Here is a 20,651-nt window from a genome sequence, read left to right as displayed (position 1 = left end):
GCTTTCTAGGAACTTAGTCTAGTTATAGCATGGGTCTACAGAGGGAAGTAAATGATTCTCCACTGTTGAAAAGTGGGAAGTGAATTCCCAGCACAGAAGCAGGAGTGAGGCAGCCATGGAAGAATAAAATGATATGACACTTTGAGAGAATGACAAGTTGTTTGGTTTGGCAGGTGTGTGGTACAGGTGGTGGGGAGGCAAGAACCGAGGCCGGAGGGAATTCGAGGACTAGGCTGTGATAGTCCTTTCTAAGGAGTCTGGGTTTATTCCAAAATGAAGGGAACTACTAATGTATTTTTTTAATAAAATTTATTGGGGTGACATTGGTTAATAAAATTATATAAGGTTCAAGTATATAATTCTATAACACATCATCTGTATATTGCGTTTTATTGTGCGTTCACCACTCAAAGTTAAATCTTCCATCACCATATATTTGACCCCCTTTACCTTTATATACCTTCTCCCTCTCCCCTTTCCCCCTGGTAACCACTAAACTGTTGTCTGTGTCTATGAGTTTTTGTTTATTTGTCTTGTTCATTTGTTGCTTTCAATTTTATATCCCATACGTGAGTGAAATCATATGGTTCTCAACTTTTTTCTGTCTGACTTATTTCACTTAACATAATACTCTCAAGATCCATCCATGATGTCATAAATGGCAGTATTTCATCTCTTCTTATGGCTGAGTAATATTCCATTGTATATATGCACCGCATCCTCTTTATCCAGTCATCTATCGAGGGCCACTTTGGTTGTTTTCATGTCTTGGCCACCAGTGAATAATGCTGCAGTGAACACTGAGGTGCCTATATTTTTAAGGATAAATGTTTTCAAATTTTGGGGGCAGATACCCAGAAGAGGGATTGTTGGGTCATATGGTAGTTTAATTCTTCATTTTCTGAGAAACTATTTTTAATAGTGGCTGTACCAATTTACCACCAGCAGAGTATGAAGGTTCCTTTTTTCCCACAGCTTCTCCAACACTTGTTATTACTTGTCTTGTTGATAAGAGCCATTCTAACAGGTGTGGGATATATCTCATCATGGTTTTGATTTGCATTTCCCTAATAGCTAGTGAAGTTGAGCATCTTTTTATATGCGTTGGTCATTTGTATGTCTTCTTGGGGGAAGTATCTGTTCAGGTTCAGCCCATTTTTTAATTGGATCGTTTGTATTTTTATTGTTGATTTGTATGACTTCTTTGTATTTTTTGGGTTTTAGCCTCTTATCGGAGGCATCATTTGCAAATATCTTCTCCCCTTCAAAAGGTTGCCTTTTGCTGTGCAGAAGTTTTTTAGTCTTCCTAATGTATTTTAAGCAGGGGAGTAAATTGGTGTATAAAATTTGAGGAAAATTTGTAGGCATAAATTGGAGGACAGATGGTAGAGTGTTGTGGTGGAAAGTAAATAGACAAGTCTTGAGGCAGTCACAGGAAATTGGGTGTGCTGTGCTGAGGTCTGAACCAAGGCAGGGGTGTTGGGAATGGAGAGGACAAACAGAGAAGAATAGAGAGGTGCTAAACCAGCAGCAATGACAGAATGCTGGGAAGACTGGCTATGAGAGATGAGGGAGAAATAGTATTTAACAATATCTTCCAACATTCTGAGTTCGGTGACTAACAATGCAGAGTAAGATAGGAAATATAGAAGATAAGTTTAGCTTTAAAAATAATATTGCATGAGATACTGAGTTTTTCAGAGGAATTGTATTTACTCACTGAAGCAAAAAATTGGATTTACTGGGCTGAAGAAAAATGTTTTGGGATTTCAACCTATGCAGCTAGATGAGCTTTGGGGGGACCCAATCATTTAAGGAGTGGGCAGAAGAAAATGTGCTACCAAAAAAAAAAAAAAACGAAAACAAAAAACTCAGAAAGAGTTCCTTGGGGCATGGGGGAAATTCAGGAGGGATTTAGATCATGGAAGTCATAATAGAAAAGAGCTTCTGGAATAGAGAATGGGCAAACAATGTTGAGAAAAAATGTAAGATGGGAATTTAACAATTTGAGAGTATTTTGATATTGATAAGAAAGGCAGTCTTACTAGCCGTCAGGAAGGAAAAAATGTTAAAGCAGATTGAAGAATGAATAGCTCATTAAAAAAAAGTCTAGCCAGAGTAAATTATTGCTTTAAAAAGTTTGGCTGTGAAGGCAGGAAGATACTGTGCAGTATTCAGATGGGGATCATTGGATAGAATGTAAAGAGGATCACAGACGTGGAGATTGGATTCCAGACTTTTAGAATATTTGTATTGTTTTCTTGGTTCTTTACTGTGTCTCTTTAAGATGGAAATATTCAGAACTTTATTTTATTTTCTGTGGTTAATGCTATTCAATCTATTCAGCCAACGCTTATCAGGTGACATTTTAAAGGCTTCTGCAAGTTCTCTGTCGTGCTTTTGTGTTTCACAATGAATTAGGAAGATTTATGGTCAAAACGATATAAATAGGTATTGAAATGTATAATCTAAATGAAGTTTTGTGTCTTTGTAGAATCTACTTTCCTCTAAGCACATCTACTTCTACGTAAGAGTAACAACACAGCTTTCCTTTATGGGGATTAAATGAAAGGGTTTCTTTAAAGCTATCATAGTACAGCCTAAGAATTTGAAAGATCTTCTACAGTGAACTCTGACCTAGTTCACATTTATTTATCAATATGTCTTCAACTTTTTCTGGTCTTTTCCTATGGAATGAATTGCAGACATGAATAAACTGTAACATTTCCCTGTGAGTTTGGCTTTAACTTATTGTGTTGATTTCCCACTCAGAAGAACCAGGGTTTGTGTGCAATACATTCTTAGTTTTTGAAAACAGGGTGATAACCACTGTGAGGGAAGTCTATGGACTTCTGATCTAGAAGGTCAGACGAGCAGGAAGGATATAAATATGAATACCATGCTGAGATTCCAGCTCACTTGACTCGCCAGGAGTTTTCTTCAATTTCTTCCCAGGGACAGGACCATACCCACTTCTGGCTTGTGGATATTTGTTTTCCCTGAACATTATTTTTTCTATTTCAACAGTTTTAAGTGTCACATGGCAAAACTATCTAGCTAAGAAGGCAACTCTTGCTGGATATTTTTTAAAAGAGGGAACATTCACTTTGGAATTTTGCAATTCTTATCTTTATAAGGAAGATATTCAAATATTAAAAAACTATAATTTGTATTCAGCTTATCACAGTCATCAAATTGCAAAGTTAATTCAAAAGTTACCAGTTAAGGGGCCTATTTGAAGGCTGTGAAAATAACATACATCTACCTAAATGTGTCCTATTGAAATTTGAGTTATATCTCAGCAAAGACAGACTTGGAGAGAGTTAGCATATGTATTTGCAGCCAAATCTGACAGGATTAGAAAAATTGATAGATTTGCTTTGCTCTCACCAATTCAATTTGGTCAGTGAATTTCTTCTTTTAACTTGTGTGGCAATAGTCAACTTTTACTATATAGGAAGCACTGTGTAGGGCTACAGAACAATAGAGGTATTGGCCACTGTCCTTAAGGAAGAATGATCTATTTTTTTTAAGACTCTCATCTACTACTGAAGGAGTCTTCAGGAATATTCTGGGAAAGAATTATGATAAAGGAGAGGTCATCATGGTGTTTGGGAATGGTCAAAATATACATCATTAATGATGGGTGGCTTAGGTGGAATTTATCATTAGCAAAGATGAGATAAATCCCTAGATATTCTCATAAACTTGGTTCATGAAGTCTGTGAGAATGTAACAGGGATGGAGATAGAAAGCTCTGAGGTAGACAGTGTGTATCATAGTGAGAGGAAGTAATGGGTAACTTCATTCTATTTTTAAAAATGTTGCTAGTTATTACACTTTGGGGGGTAGGTTAAAGGTAGCAAGACAGCCGGAAAAATGAAGGTGTAATGTAAATCAATTATTTTCTCATTACTTATCACTTCCTTATAAATTGCTCAGTTGCAGTTATAATGTTTACCTTGAGAGCTTGTCACTATTTGCTTTGGAAAATGAATTCAGTTTACAGATTGGTTTTGGCATGAAATTAATGCAATTTTATAATTAAGAAATATCTATTCCACCCCCCAGTTTTATTGATGAGGAAACTGAGGTCCAGGGAGACTAGTCCAGGGACACACAAAAGTCTATTGGCACAAATTGGTAACAAATTGGTATTGACTCCATCTAGTACTCTTTCCACTGTTTCTCATTGCCATGCACGCAAAATGATTGTGTGTGTGTGTGTGTGCGTGCGTGCGTGTGTGTGTGTGAGTGATTTGCCACAAAGTTGGACATAGTGTTTATATTGCCCGAGACACTTGTGCATGGGTTGAAATAAGATGTCTCTATTGTAGCTAAAATTATGACATTGTGGAATAGCTCTACTGAGTATAAATGAAAGAGAATGGTATAGTAAGATCATTGTGTGTTAGTGTGCACCCATGCATGTATTTGTATGGGATGAGAAGGTGTATGGTGGGCAGAATAATGGCTCCCAAAGATGTTCATGCCTTAATCCTCAGAATGTGTGAATATGTTTGTTACTTTATGTGGCAAAAGGGACTTTGCAGATGTGGTTAAGGTTAGACATCGGGAAGGGAGGTCATCCTGGGTTATTTTGCTGGCTCTGATGTAATCACATAAATTCTTAAAAACAGAAGCTTTCCTTGCTGCAGAGAACAAAAAGCAGCATAAGAAAGATTCAACCTGTAGTTATTGGCTTTGAAGATGGAGGAGTGGTCATGAGTTTGGAATGTTGGTGGCCTCTAGAAGATGGAAAAGGCAAGGAAACAAATTCTCCCCTGGAGCCTCCAGAAATTAATGCAGCCCAGCTAATACCTTGATTTTAGCCCAGTAATATCCCTGTTGAACTATCACCTACAGAACTGTGAGAGAAGGATATTGGGAGATAATAACTGACATATTAAGTGAATATCATTAATTATTGAATGAAGTTAAGAATAAGTTAATATTTTTAGCATGCCTATTATGTACCAGACATTTTTCTAAGCACATTAACTTTCAAGAATCTAATGTCTTCTTCCTCTTAACCTAATGTAGCAGAAAAAAAACTGAAATAGGGAGATTTGTTCATGGTGGACGTAGGATTTAAATCCAGACCATCTGGCCTGAATCTAGCTTTAGAATCAAGTTGCAGTGTTCGTTCTGTTAACCACTATACCAGGATTTACCACTACTCCCATTTTGGCAAAACCAAGGTGCCAAGAAGCTTGATTTCTTTCCCTGATTCACAGAGCCAGTGGAGAACCTATGACCACTCTATTTCATCAGAAATGATTTTTTCTTCCTCCTTTCCTTTTTCCCCCCTTTCTTCTTCCCTTCCTTCTTTCCTTCCTTCCTTCCTTCCTTCCTTCCTTCCTTCCTTCCTTCCTTCCTTCCTTCTCTCTTTTTAAAAACAAGTAGAGTTTGGCATAAGTACAATGTATTGTCTATTTGTTTATCTTAATGTTGGAGAATGAGAAAATTTTCTACCGAGACTATATTCTTAGCACATTAGAAAGTATGGCAAAAATAGTCTATGATCTCATAGTTTATTGGAATTTTCATCATGATGCATTTTCTATTAACCCATCTTTTCTCTTCAGGTAAAAAGGAAACAGTTTTATAAGTGTTAGTGAGGATGTAGAGAAAGGGAACCCTCATGCCCTGTTGGTGGAATTGTAAACTGGTACAGCCACTATGGAAAACAGTATGCAGGTTCCTCAAAAAATTAAATGGTACTACCATATGACCCAGAAATTCCACTTCTAGGTATCTATACAAAGAAATCCAAAACACTAATTTGAAAAGATATATGCACCCCTATGTTCATTGAAGCATTATTTACAATAGCCAAGATATGGAAGCAACCTGTGTCTATTGATAGACAAATGGATAAAGAAGATGTGGTACACATATATAATGGAATATTTCTCAGCCATAAAAAATAATGAAAACCTCCTATCTGTGACAAAATGGATGGACCTAGAGAGTATTATGCTAAATGAACTAGGTCAGAGAAAGAAAACTACTGTATGATTTCGCTTATATGTGGAATCTAAAAAAAAAAAAAATGTACAAACAAAACAAATAAACTCATAGATACAGAAAACAAATTGATGGTCAGTGGGAGGGAGTTGGGGGATGAGTGGAAAAGGTGAAAGGGATTATAAAGTACAAAATCGTAGTTACAAAGTATTCATGGGGATATAAAATACAGCACAGGGAATATAGTAAAGTGCCAGATGGATACTAGACTTATCTGAGTGATCACTTCATAAGATATATAAATGTCTAATTACTATGTTGTATACCTGAAACTCATATTGTATGTCAACTATAACTGAAATATAATTTTCCAAAAAGTAAGCAGTTTTAAATTATATACATAATTAATTCTTTTTATAAACGATTTTTGAAATACAAGCTGTAGAATGAAAACTATCATCTCACTTTTACCACCCAGCAACAACCATTTTCTGTATTTCATTCCTGCCCTACCACTTTCTCTGGGCATACTTTTACATAGTTGAAATCCAACTTTTTATACAATTTAGTGTCCTTTAGTCTTTTCCATTTAGTAGGGCAGCATAAAGTTTTTCTCCATGTAAACTCTTCATAAGTATATCTTTCAATGGCAGTGTAGTATTTTATCTTAAGTAACATAATTACTTAACGTTTTCCTATTACTAGAAAATAAGATTGTTGCTAATATTTTTTTTCTGATGGATAAGCTGTAGTATACATCTTTATGTGTATTTTTTATTTTTCTATTTCAAATTTATCCTCAGACTAGGTTGAAAAGGTTGAATTATTAGATTGATAGGTAAGAACATTTTGCCACATTGCTTTTCAGAAAGATATCAATTTATTTTTATAGTTTTAGTGCATGAGAGTGTTCATTTTGCTACATTTCACCAGTAGCATTTAATTTTAAAAACTGCTATACTACTAGGCAGAAAATGTTTTTATTAAAATAATTGCCCCTTTGGATTTTACACACTAACCTTGTCAGGGTGAAACTAAACAAAACAAAGTAATTCTCTGCCGCTTATATTGTAGACAACAACAGCCTTCAGTAAAGATGAAGTCATAGAGTGGCTGCAAAAAAAAAGTGGCATTGCTTATTGACTTTGACTGAACCAGGAGCCAAGAAGATATATTTCATGAAGAAACTGAATATTAGAGGAAAAATCATGCAAACCTGACAAAATGAAGACAAAAAATGGTCAGTTTACTAAGATCTTGAAATACAACAAAATAGATTGAGGATTAAATAATTTAAGACTGGAGAATTATTTTCTTTTCTACGTAATTTTGTTACCTTTTTGTTTGCTTGTATTTGTTGCCTCCTTATTAGTATTACTTACTGAATCAGGATTATAGATTGTCATTATCATAAAGAGGCCTGTTTATTAACTCTGTGGGTCTGGTTTTATTTTTAGACTATTGCTAAATTAGAGAATCTTTCGGTTTTGTTATTTTCTGGTTTGTCTTGTTTTGTTCTATTTTGGCAGACCCTAGCACAGCATTGTACTTATCTTGGAGATGTTAGACTAACAGCAATATAGGCTCTGGAAATAGATATGTTAAAAATCATAGCTCTTACAATTACTAACTGTACATTGGGCAAGTTATCTAACTCTTCAAACTTTCAGTTTCCTTATTTATAAAATTGAAATAATAATAGGACCTATATCTTACTCTTGTGGGAGAATTAAATGAAGCATTGCAAACACTTAGTGGTGTTGCCTAGAAAAGTTCAGCAAATAATAGTCTTTACCACCACCCTCATCATCATTCCCATCATTATGACCTTTTTGTCTCTGATTCTGTTTGTACTATGTGCTACCTCTGACTCAACTATAATCCCTAGAAACTTTATCCCTCACTTTTACATTGTTTTGTTCTGGATAAATGTTTGGTGATCAGTGAACATCTTTCTTAATGTTCACTGATCACCAAACATTTATCCAGAACAAAACAATGTAAGTCTGGATGCAAAGATCTTACATGCTTCTGAGGGAAGACAGATAATGGACAAATAAGCACATAATTATTTAATATGTCAGAATATTTAATATGGTGTTGTGTTATGGAGAAAAATAAAACAGGGCAAGGGAGACAGAAAGGTCCAGAGGTTGGGGTTAGGGTGACATAGGAGAAAGATATGTTATTATTTATACAGAATGCTAAAAACCTCTGACAAATGATATCTGAGCTATCCTGAACAGAATGAGAGAGAAGAAAGTAATATTCCCAGTGAAGAAAACGTGCCTGGCATGTTCAAGAATCAGCAAGCAGGGCAGTGTGGCAGAGACAGAGTAAGAAAGGGGAGAGTAAAAGGAGACAAGCTCAAAAGCGGGAGTAGGGGGGCCACCGTGTAGGCACTTGTAGGTTTCTGTAAGACTCTGATGTTTACTCTGAGTGAGGTGAGAAGCTACTGGACAATAGTGAGCAGAGGAATGATGGAGCAAAGGCAGAAGTGAGAGATCTGATAGGGGAGGCTATTTCAATAACTCAAGTGAGAGAAGGTTTTGGCTTGGATGAGGAGGTAGCAGCAATAATGATATAGAACTGCTTGAAATATATATGTCATCATCGTGTGTGTGTGCGCGCTCACAATATGTCTGGACAAAGAGAAGATTTGAATCTCATACTCACTAGGTAACATGAGGTCAGGAGGAGTTTTAGCAAACAAGGAACAGATACGTTTTAAAGTCTTGACAACTTTGCAATTGGCAACTCTGACTTTAAATATGAATAATAACATTGGCATTATTATTAATACTAATAATTACTAGTTATTAATATTAGTAACTTTGTATGATACTATAACGATAGACACATGTATTTATACATTTGTCAAAACCTAGAGAATGTATAATACCAAGAGTGAATGCTAATGTAAACTATGGACTCTGGGTGATGATGATATGTTAGTGTAGGTTCACTGATTAATTATAACAAATGTACCACTCTGGTGCAGGATGTCAATAGCGTGGGAGGTTGTATGTGTAAGGGGCAGGAAGCATATTGGAAAGCTCTGTATTTTTCCACTCAGTTTTGTTGTGAACCAAAAATTGCTATAAAAAATCAAGCTTATTAATTAAAAAATAACACAAAATGAAAAAATAGTGTTACTTTAAATATTTAATTATATCCCATTTTGTGATTGGCATTAATTCCTCAGAGTAAATATTTAAAACATACCTATACAGCCAGGTTTAGATATATTGTGCCCCAATTTTTTTATGAGGCTTGTTTTCTTCATCTTTAGTTACCCTCATTCTGCTCCCTGGCATCCCAGACCCCATGGCCTGGTGTCTCAATCAAGACTCCATTGCCTAAGAATGTCATTCATTCAATAAACACTTACTGACTACCTATAGGACCAGTCAAGGATCAATCAGTAATAATATGTGACACTTATCCCAGGGGGCTTATAGTATACTGAGAAAAAAAGACAGCAGAAGAGAGTATGATATTAATTTATAATAAATGAGCTTAATAAAGATAAAATGGGAACACAAGAAAGGAGCACCCTTTTGAGAGTAGACTGGAAATGGGGCTGTGGGAGAAAGCTTCTCAGAGTTGTGCCAACTTAAATCCTGAAGTGTTAGTAAGGGTTAGGTAAACGATGGTGAGGTACTTGAGCAGAAGGGTATATAATTTGGTTTGAGTTAACATGATTTTTATTTCTTTCTTGAGTGTCAAATAAGCTATTAACTAGCTTTAAGTATAGTAGCTTCCCACTTTAATGGAAACTGAGGTTTGCCTTATTTCCATAATTTTTTCACAAAAACATCTTGGTAAAGTACAGAACATTAAAGAAGCAAAGAAGTGAGCACAATTCAAAGAGATTAGGTAAACAAAATATATCCCATTAAGCCAGTGGTTCTTAATGGGAAAGGGGAAGGATTCTGCTACCCAAGGGACATTTGGCAGTATCTGGAGACAATTTTTGATTGTCACAACTTGGGTGGAGGTGCTAATGGCATCTAGTGTTTAGAGGACAGGGATGCTGCTAAACATTCTGGGAGGTACGGGACAGGTCCCCCGCCCCACAACAAAACACTTACCTAGTCCAAAATGTCAATAGAGTGGAGGCCGCAAAACTCTGCACTGAAGTAATAGTTGAGAATTATGTCATCGTCTTTTTAATATATTCACTTTATAAATAACTGTAAAACCAACCAATGGCTTATTCTTTTTTTTTTAATTCCCCTTCGCCCCCGCCCACTTCCACCCCTGACCTACGGATGTTGCTGTCTCCCCTTAAGAACTGGATCTCTGAAGACGGGGCATCTTCTCCCACGCGCTCACAGTGCACACCGGGGGCCTGGCACAGCCGGGGCCTGGCAAGCTGGGGGCCTGGGCCGTGGCTCCACTGGGGCACGAACCCAGGTGCATGTAAAGCAGACGTGTTAACCACTACTCTATGGAACCACTCCTGGCCTATTCTTTTTTGTTTCCGGTAGCTGTTACTTGTTCTTTTAGAATGCTCCTTTGACTGTGTGTTTGGTCATTATTGGTTAACAGTTTTAGTATTCTACTCTTGTCATTCATCTTTGCTGTTCATCATCTTCTAACCAACCGGTTCCCATTCTTTTAAGTCTCTGGATTCTTCTACAGGATTTTTCCAGACTTGAAAACTACTGAGTACCTGAAGGCCCTTCTGACATCTTTGTCGTAGTTGAACATGAGCGGGTATGGGGAGAGATACTTCCCTGCTTTTCCAGTTGACATGGAATTTGGCTTCTCCTCTTTATGATTGCTTTTCTGGCTTCCAGGAGGATCTTGCAGAGGCAATTCACCACATTAAGTAGAAAAATGCTTTATCTTACCCTTTTAATTTTCATTTAGAAGGCTGAATTTGCTAAGAGCTGTCAGGATGATATTTTACCAGTCCGTAGACTTTAAATATGAACACTTGAGTAAATTTCAATAGGCTTGAATGTCTAAGGTGCACAGATTGTATTATAGCTCCTGTAGTGAGAATTTTATGTTGTGTAATGAAGAACAGGGCTTATGCGCCCCACATATCTGAGAGCTGCTATGTAGCAGGCTTGAGGGGGCTTGTGGGCTTCTCCACTTTAATGCTCTTTTAGTCTCTGCATATTTGATTCCTCCACTTGTTCCCAGGATCTGTTTCTCCTCCTGTGTCTTTCTCTGGTGTTCGGTACATATTAGGTAACAAGTAACCCTCTTATATTAGTGAATAAGTGTTGAATCAGCTACTTGATCAGTCTGCTTGGAAAGCTGTTTTTCTGGACACATACGCGATTTACTTCCTTGGTTTATTCAGGTTTCTGCTCAACCATCACCTCACCTGAAATACCTTCTTTGGCCACGCTATCGAAACTAGCAGCCTCCCGCCACTCTTCATCCTCTTACTGGTATTTACTTGTGTACTTTGTCCATTATTAGAATGTAAGCTCTAGGAAACCTCAAACATTGTCTTTCTTCTGTTGTATACGTAGAGCCTAGAACACTATCTGGCTTAGAGTAGGGCTCATGAGTAGTATTGAATAGATAACAGAAAAGATAAATCAGACTCATTCCATGCCCTCAAGAGACTTTAAGAATAATGGGGAACAAAACTATTAACAATTGTAAAGTAATAAGAGCAATTACACAAGTAGCTACAAAATACTTTTAAAGTCAGGAAAAAGGCACACCTCACTATTTGGGAGGAACCGGAGGAGTCTGAGGCTTGAAAGATGAGCCGGGCTGTTTATTCAGTTGACTTCTAGGTCTTGTCTGTTTAGAAACTAAGCTCCAGCTGTCCGAATCTTGGTTCACTCACCTTCTGTTCATGAGGTAATGAGTAACTATGTTATATTAGTGAATGCACCTTCTGTTAATATAACTATGTTGTATTAGTTCCAGCACATTCTGCGCTGTTCACACACCTTCTATTAGCATTGTTCTGAGTACTGTCTAGAGAGAGAAAAATGAATATTTTTGGATGATCCTAATTTATTCCAGGGAGTGTGAATAGTAGTATCTCAATCCTATTGAAGATGCCAAGTTCAAAAATTAAACCATTTGAAGACTAATCTCTCAAAATCACTCTGAGAGTGTTGGTAACCAAGCAGTGTCTAACCAGGCAGTAGGCATGCTCTCACTTTGGGTTTCAGAGCAGAAGCATGTGCGTCTACCTGGGGTCAGTGCCTTCCTCTGAGCATCCACAGCATGCCTGAGAAGAGACCGAGTATGCTCTCTGCAGCTTGCACAGTCTTTAGTAGTGCAGGAAGTGTGTTTCCAAGCCAGAAGAGAGTCAGAGACTTCGAGTGGGTGTGGGTGTAAATATTTCTCTTGGATCTGTTCCTCCAGCTCTTGCTAGCCACTGGGAAATTCTTGAAGAGCAGCATTCCATATCAGAGATCAACTTGTTGACTGTGGCTGGATATGCCTCTGCCACTCTGCAGACACTGGCGAGAATCCAGACTCTGAGACCATGCACAGGTACCCTCCCTTTTACTTTTGGGGTCACGCATGAGTGCTGTCCCCTTTCTATGACTGGCTAAATGAAAATCTTTAAGATTATTCTCTCAATATTTCATGCAACAGATCATTTGAAGACCAATAGCTGGAAATCACTTATTATATCCAGGCTCTGCTGATAACTATCTTTATAGCCATAAAAGCTTTTCACTGAAACTTTGCAGTTCTTCACATTAATAGAATAAACCAGAGCCTTGAGAATCAAAAAACTTTGGACAAATTGGGAAAATGAACCAAATAAACATAACATTTACAACTATAAGTTAAAAGACAAGAAGTTGTGATGGGTAGAACAATGAAAAGGGAGTTAGGAGATTTGATAACCAGTTTTTAATTGAATGTTAGCTGGCTCTGGGACCTTGATAAATCAGATAACTGCTAGGTCCTTTGGTTTGCATATTAACAAAATGAAATGTTTTGTGTAGACCAGTGCTGTCCAACAGAAGTTTCTGTGATGATGACGATGTCCTATATCTACAGTGTCCAACAAGGAAGCTTATAGCCACATGTGTGTATTGAGCACTAGAAATGTGGTTAGTGCAACTGAAGGACTAAGTTTTTATTTTACCCAATAGTTATCATGGATATTTCCATTATTTGGTTACCCATAATCTGAGACTTCCTGATTATATCAGTCTTCCGATATAATCGTAAGACTCCTCTCTCACTATGAACATAAAAGCCCCAGATACTTGTTTTCTAACTTTCCTATGGTTAAAGCGTGGACATATGGTCTAGGCTCACCCAATAAGATACAGCTGTTCTAGTCTTTGAAATAGAACCTTGTTATGCAAAGAAGTAGAAGCAAGGGAGAGTATATTCTGGAATAGTGGCAGCCACATCAAATTTCCACAGCAATGGTAATAGTTCTGGTCGGGGATCTAGTGTTCATAACTGGTGATGGAACATACTATGTGGTCCTCTGTTCACCATTCCTTAACTGTAACCTTAGAAAAACTCCTTAATTTCTCCAATTTTCAAGATAACATTTATAAAAATAAAGTAATGCCTACTCTCTGTGTGAATGTAAGTAAATAAGTTTGTTAGAGAGAAAGCTATGGAGGAATAAAATATTTTCCTTTCAGTTTTATTTGTTTCCTACTTGTTTTTTTCTTAGAAGGAGGCAGCTCTCCCTTTGTGATAAGTAGTTATCGTTCTCTCCATACAGTTCTTATGAATTTGCCTGGACACAAAGTTCTTTAAGCTTCTGTTAAAGAGAGATGCTGGCTAGCACTTAAAATAAGAGCTTTTCTTAGGAAAAAAAAAAAAATATATGGATGGTAAGTTGTTATTTTAGTGTTTTTCTACTCTTCTTTAGTGTCTCTCTTTTCTTATTCAGTAACCCTCCCCCACACACAGGGCATCCCCCACCATCCAGTGTGCCCGACACAGTACCAGGCGCTCCCAGCCTCCCTTTCCCTCTGCCCCACTAGTAGGTCACCTTCACCACCCCTGGGCACTGTCCTCATTCAAATCAAGGAATAAATGGCACATTTGAGCTTAATTAGCTGCTCTTCCTACCTAGAAGTTTTATTTGAGCTAACGTGTCCTTTTGTGGTTTGAGGAAGATAATAACACTAGACCCATTGGAAAATATACACAGGGGACAAATAGGGACCGGCCAATTCACTTTGATGCAGGTAAGGCTAAACTAGAGAATTTGTCCTGAATCTAGTAGTAAAATGGGCTTCATAATGCTTCTTCCACCTCTTCATAACCACACCAACTTCAGACCTTTATACCTGTCGGAGGTGGGTGTCAGTTTATAGAGAAGCCTTACTGTGCCAGCTGCACAGAGAACACTTGCTCATCTCTCATCTGCCAAGAGTAAAGACAGGGAGTCAGAGGTCATATATACATAAAGAGCTTTGGTATATCCCCCAACCAGATAGAGAAGTAGGAATTAGCAGAAGTCATACTCTTACTGTCTCATCAGCCAGATAAACCACTCTTCTCACATAGGGAAAGCGAGTAAGAAATGGAAGAACGTTTGGATGCTTTTAACCATTACATACTGGAGCTCAGAGCTTCTTTATTTTATGGACCAGCAGAAACCTGGAACAGGAAAAAGAAGGTCCCTCCTACTTTCCTGAGTTATGAAAATGAGGTTAGAAACACAAGAAATTGAGGAACTTTTCAAAGGCAGATGAGGCACAATAAAGGCTTTCCTGGTGCCATCTAATCGTATCTCATATATGGAAACTTGCTATGTTTTTGTGAATTTGTTATTTTAAGCAGCCTTGGTTGTCTTGATTTTTTAAAAGTCTAGTCATTTATAATTTACAATTTTTTCCACCCACATAATGTAAAGGGCCACTGGAAAAGAAGAAGATGCATCTAACTGTAATCAGACTATTTCAGGTTCACTCCTGCTTAGAACTAATATTTACCACTGATTGTAAGTCTTTTGAGGTCTGAAATAATGTTTTCCTTTGCCTTACAGAAAAGACTTAGCACAGTGCTTAGCACATAGTTCACAGTAGATGCTCAACAAACAAATGAGTTAACTTCACCATACTCCTTTTCCTCTCTTCTTAGAAGGTCACCTTAATTCTTTGCACTTCTTTCTTTCAATTTCCTGTGATCCCTACACCCATCTTTTCACTCAGCCATCTTTCTTTCTCTTAGTCATTTCTTTCTCAAATATTGTGTTCCTGTAACGCTTTTGCTTTTCTGTCTTTTTCCCTCTCTTGTTTTCTCCTAGCTTTCATTCACCCTTTCCTTTCTTTCTCCCATCTCCATAATTATCTTAAAATCACCTTTCAAGATGTGGCTTGGATAACTGGAGAGGAACAACATAAATCAAGAGATATTGGTTATTGTCTATTTGTAGTAAAATTCGAAGTCAGGCAGTGTGATTCCTCTGGACTTGTTCTTTTTTCTCAGAATTGCTTTGGCTGTTCGGGGTCTTTTGTGATTCCATACAAATCTCACGATTTTCTTGTTCTGTTTCTTTAAAAATGCCATTGGGGTTTCGATGGGAATTGTATTAAATCTATATATTGCTTTGGGTACTATGACCATTTTAACTATGTTGATTCTTCCATCCATGAACACGAAATATCTTTTTGTTTCCTTGTGTCTTCTTCAATATCTTCTCACATTTATTTGGTTCCTCTTTGTTTTGTTGAAGGTTTCTTTTGCCGTGAAAAAGCTTTTTAGTTTGATGTCCCATTAATTTATTTTTGCTTTTACTTCCTTTACCTTTGAGGTCAAATTCATAAAATCCTCTCTAAATCCAAGGTCCATGAGTTTACTACCTGTGTTTTCTTCTATGCAGTTTATTGTTTCCGGTCTTATATTTAGGTCTTTGATCCATTTTGAGTTAATTTTCGTGTACAGTGACAGATGGCAGTCTAACCTCATTATTTTGCATGTGGCTTTACAATTTTCCCAGCACTATTTGTTAAAGACGCTTTCTTTTCTTCAATATATGTTTTGGCTCCTTTGTCAAAAGTATTTGCTCATATATATGTGGGCTTATTTCTGGGCTCTTTATTCTTTCCAAATGATGCCTGTGATAAGGGGCTAAAATCCAAAATATACAAAGAACTCATACAGATCAACAATAAAAAGCAAACAGTCCAATTAAAAAATGGGCAGAGGACCTGAACAGACACTTCTCCCAAAAAGACATGCAAACGGCCAGCAGATGTATGAAAAGATGCATTTTCCTAGACATTAGGAAAATGCAAATCAAAACCACAATGAGATACCACCTCACATCTGTAAGAATAGATCTTATAAATAAGACATAATTACTATCAAGTTGGAAAGGTTGTGAGGAAAAAGGAACCCTCATACACTGCTGGTGGGAATATAAATTGGTACAGCCATTATGGAAATCAGTATGGAGGTTACTCAAAAAGTTAAGAATAAAATTACCATACAACCCAGAAAGCCCTCTTCTGGGTGTCTACCCCCAAAATTTGAAAACATTCATCCCTAAAGATATATGCACCCCCAATGTTCATTGCAGCATTATTCACAGTGGCCATGACATGGAAGCAACTGAAGTACCCTACGATAGATGATTGTATAAAGAAGATGTGGTATCTATATACAATGGAATATTACTTAGCCATAAGAAAAGATGAAATACTGACATTCGTGATCACACGAATGGATCTTGAGATTATCATGCTAAGCGAAATAAGTCAGAAAAAGTTGAGAACCATATGATTTTGCTCATATCTGGGATAAAAAACTGAAAGCAACAAATTAACAAGACAAAAAACCAAAAACTCATAGACACAGACAACAGTTGAGTGTTTACCAGAGGGAAAGGGGAGAAAGGAAGATAAGGGGTCAAATATATGGTGATGGAAGATTTGACTTTGGGCGGCGAACATACAATGAATGCAATATGTATATGATGTGTTATTGAATCGTACATTCGAAACATACAATTTTATTAACCAATGTCACTCAATAAATCTAATTAAAAATATGTATTGAAACTGATAAATTATTAATTGGTTATGGGGAGAAGAGCCAGAAATCTATCCCAGGCTGCCCTGAGACAAAGCTGTCCTGAGACCAGTATCTATTTTGATACCAGAATCATCTTAAATGGACTGTCTGTCTTCCTTCATGCGGAATTTATTTGAAACTAAGACTCACTTCCAAAAAGCTGATCCATACTTGACTAGCATGTATATCTATACAAATGTGCCTATAAAAATAATAGCCATTCTTATTATCTTTATCTAAATACCTGAATTTAGAAAAGCTAAATTAGTGAAAGGGATAATACCTTTCCTTCTTTAAGTACCTACAGCAAACATAACCCATCTTAGGACCTTGTATAATGTTATAAGTATTCATTTGAAATAAGTAGTTCAAATTATCACTATTCAACCCCCAACTGAAAATGTTTTGAATTTTTAATAGATCTGAAAATATATGGAATACTTTCTGTATTTTCTGGTAATTCTCTCAACTGTAAAATTATTTAATTTGAATACAACCTAACCAAAGATAAAACTAATAATAAGGAATAATAAGGAATAATACAATTATTTGGGGATATTAAATTCTTATGACGATTGTGTTCTAGAAAATAGAAGTGAAACTTAATATTGACATACATAAATTAAAGAACAACAAATTAATAAACCTGTGCATATTAAGTAGGGGAAATTACTCAAGGGTTGTTGATTTCAGGCATTTGGCCTTAAGGAAGGAATAAGGAGGAATGGGGAAAATAAGAGCTAGTGACACATATTCAAGATCTGGTCATATGGGAATGAGAAAGGTTTTGGGGGTTAGAGTAACTTTCTGGATCAGAATGAGTGACAGTTCACCAAGGACTAGACAGCAGACAGTGATTCAGGCAGGTCAGGAGTTGACATAAGAGGACAGCACGAATTATCGGGGACCACTTACTGGGATTCAGGAGCGGAATTATGGCTACTTAGTCTCATGAAGACTGGGGAACCATCCTAAAAAAAAACAAAAGAAAGACTAATACATTAGGAAGAATAAGATGGCCAAGGTTTGGCTGCTAGAAATAAGAATAGAACCTAATTCCTGGAGCTCAAAATCAAGGTTAGAGCAGAAGCAGAATTCAGGCTGCCTGGATATTGATTCTCTAAGCTATAGTTTCAAAGATCCTGAAATTTTTTGTGACCAGGAACAGAATTAGTTCCAATGGTGAGAGATGAGCTAAATTTACAAGAGCTAAAGTGTCTCCAGCTTTGAAATTTAGAGGCAAAAGAGACAAACCTCATGTGAATTACTACATAAAGTAGAAAAATATTCTGAGAGTTCTGCACTGCAAAAATATTCTGAAGTTAGTGATGGAACCTCTCTTAGGATGGCTGGGATGATTAAATGTATAAATATATAGAAAGTACTTAAAACAGTGTCTGACACATGGTAGGTATTCAATAAATGTTAGCGTACAATTATTAGTAGTATTAATCTATGACTATACTGCAGTTCTTCATGGAAATTCTCCGTCTGCTCAAAGCTTCTGAAAGAAATCACCAAGGGGACTAACTGGCAGGAGGTTCTTTAGGAACTTCATGACTTAAAGTTGACATATGAGTTCATTTTAGAAAGCAGGACATGCCTAGCTAGTAGCATGGGTTGTAGGAAATGTTCGTAATCAAAGTCTGTGAAAGTAAATGATCTGGAAGACCCTGAAGACTTCCTCTGTCTTGAGAGACTTGGAATCTACAAGCCCAGATTTAATTTCCAAATGTCTTATTGCAAGTCACATAAGAGAGGCTTGAAATTAGACAAGTTTAATTAGTTTAGAGACAATGAGACTGGAGTCTTGGTAAAAGATGTGAAGGTAAAATTTGTTTTTAGGGCCTCCTCACTACATCCCATTCTGGAGGTGGTCTGACACATAGTTTTTCTCTGTCTCCCAAGACTGATTTCATTCCTAACTCTCTCCAATCATCATTTGCTTTCGTTCATTCACTGACTAGTTGCTTCATTCATTTGTTTGTTCACAATATTTAATACTAGCCAATCATTTGTGGACTCATGGATTTCATGGATCAATATTAAAACTTTAAGAATAGTAGCACAAAAGCCTGCTATCTATGATTTTGCATAGTAAAGAACATTTAAAAAAACACAGAAAGAAATTTATCACATCATGTACCAAAGGATATTATAAACTCCTAACAAATAGAAGATATATGAAGTCATACTAGAGGACTTTAAATATAATGTTTAAAAATAATGGAATAGATATTTTGTCTTGAAAAAACTAATTTATTGCCTTTTTGCTTCTCCCTCAGTTCTGGTCTAGGGAAAACTTGGTCTTGGATAGATAGTGGCAAAATTTTAACCAATACCTTAAGCCACAGTCTTCTTGCCTTTGTAGTTCACCCACAGTGCTCTTAGTTTCTGCTACCTGCCTGCTGAAACATGGCCTGATAAATGATCTGGGTTTTGGACATTAAACCTTAGACTTGGTCACATTTGAACAAGATGTCTGGAAAGCCGTAAGAGCTCAAGTTAGCATTTGAGGTACCCTAAAAGACAAAAGGGAGAGAGGCATAGGCCTTTTGGTATTTCCAAAAATAATTACATAATGTGGCAACTTTCTTACCAGACTGGTCCTTAGAACATCACTTTTCTCATATTTCTAACTGCCCAAGAATCTCTATATCCAAGGCTTTTAACTCCCTAGACCAGCCAAACAAATCTAATGACCCTGGACCTACTGATCTTTTCTATCCCCATAGTCTAAATGTGTGATTTTTCTATTTCATCTGATAATGACTGGGCCTGGATTGTTTCCTCTCCCCAATCCCAAGAGCTTCATTTCTTAAGTGTTTCTGAAAAGATTTATGGCATATATGTGTATGCATATAGGTTAAAAATTATCGGATTTGGCATCAAGAGACTGATGTCCACATTGCTAGTCAACATGCCACTTACCTAAAATAAGCTATGATTGAAATCATCAATGAGCCATATCTTATAAACATTTTCTGAGGTGATACAATGTGAGGTGATACAACTCGCTGGAGTGGTCAAAATTGGGATTGGGGCCGACATCACTCTCAGGTAGATTTCTTCCACACATAAACTTGCTTCAGAAGCCCAATTTTATGATACCCTGAACCTAGGCTTTTAGTGCAAATATCAACTGCTGTATAACTTACGGTCAGTGTTTCTCTAATTAGGACTTAGACTTTCATATTTTGACACTAACATGTCAACAAATGCATTCAAGGCAATAACATTATTTTTAATTTCAGGAGTCCAACATGGCATTTTGAAGCACTGAGATGCTTTACTAGAATTTAATTTAATAAGACATGGTCGGGCAGATGGCGCATAGAAAGACAAGCTGTGTACTAGTTTATTTTCTAAGCAGTGCTATTTTCTCACGAACCAATCACTCTATTGGACTTTGGAAAACGTCAGCAAATCAGAACTGTAGGAGAAGGTGCCAGTAAATTAAGCCTTATTGCAAAACATTACAAGTAAAGTGACTCATTTAAAACCATGAGGCCTCTTTAAGGAACTGCTAATCAAGTTGGTATGGCTTTAGAAAGTATATTATGCTTAAATGAGGTTCTAATCCTTTAAATGGCTCCTGGAGCATATGGACACTGATAACAGAATTACAATGTTTATTTCTTTGGATGTTATGTGATCTAAGAGTTCAGCATCAAAAAGAGAAAGAC

This window comes from Pteropus alecto, unplaced genomic scaffold, assembly GCF_000325575.1.
Source record: "Pteropus alecto unplaced genomic scaffold, ASM32557v1 scaffold20, whole genome shotgun sequence".
In the NCBI taxonomy this organism is placed as follows: Eukaryota; Metazoa; Chordata; class Mammalia; order Chiroptera; family Pteropodidae; genus Pteropus; species Pteropus alecto.
Note: the sequence above shows the minus strand (reverse complement) of the source record.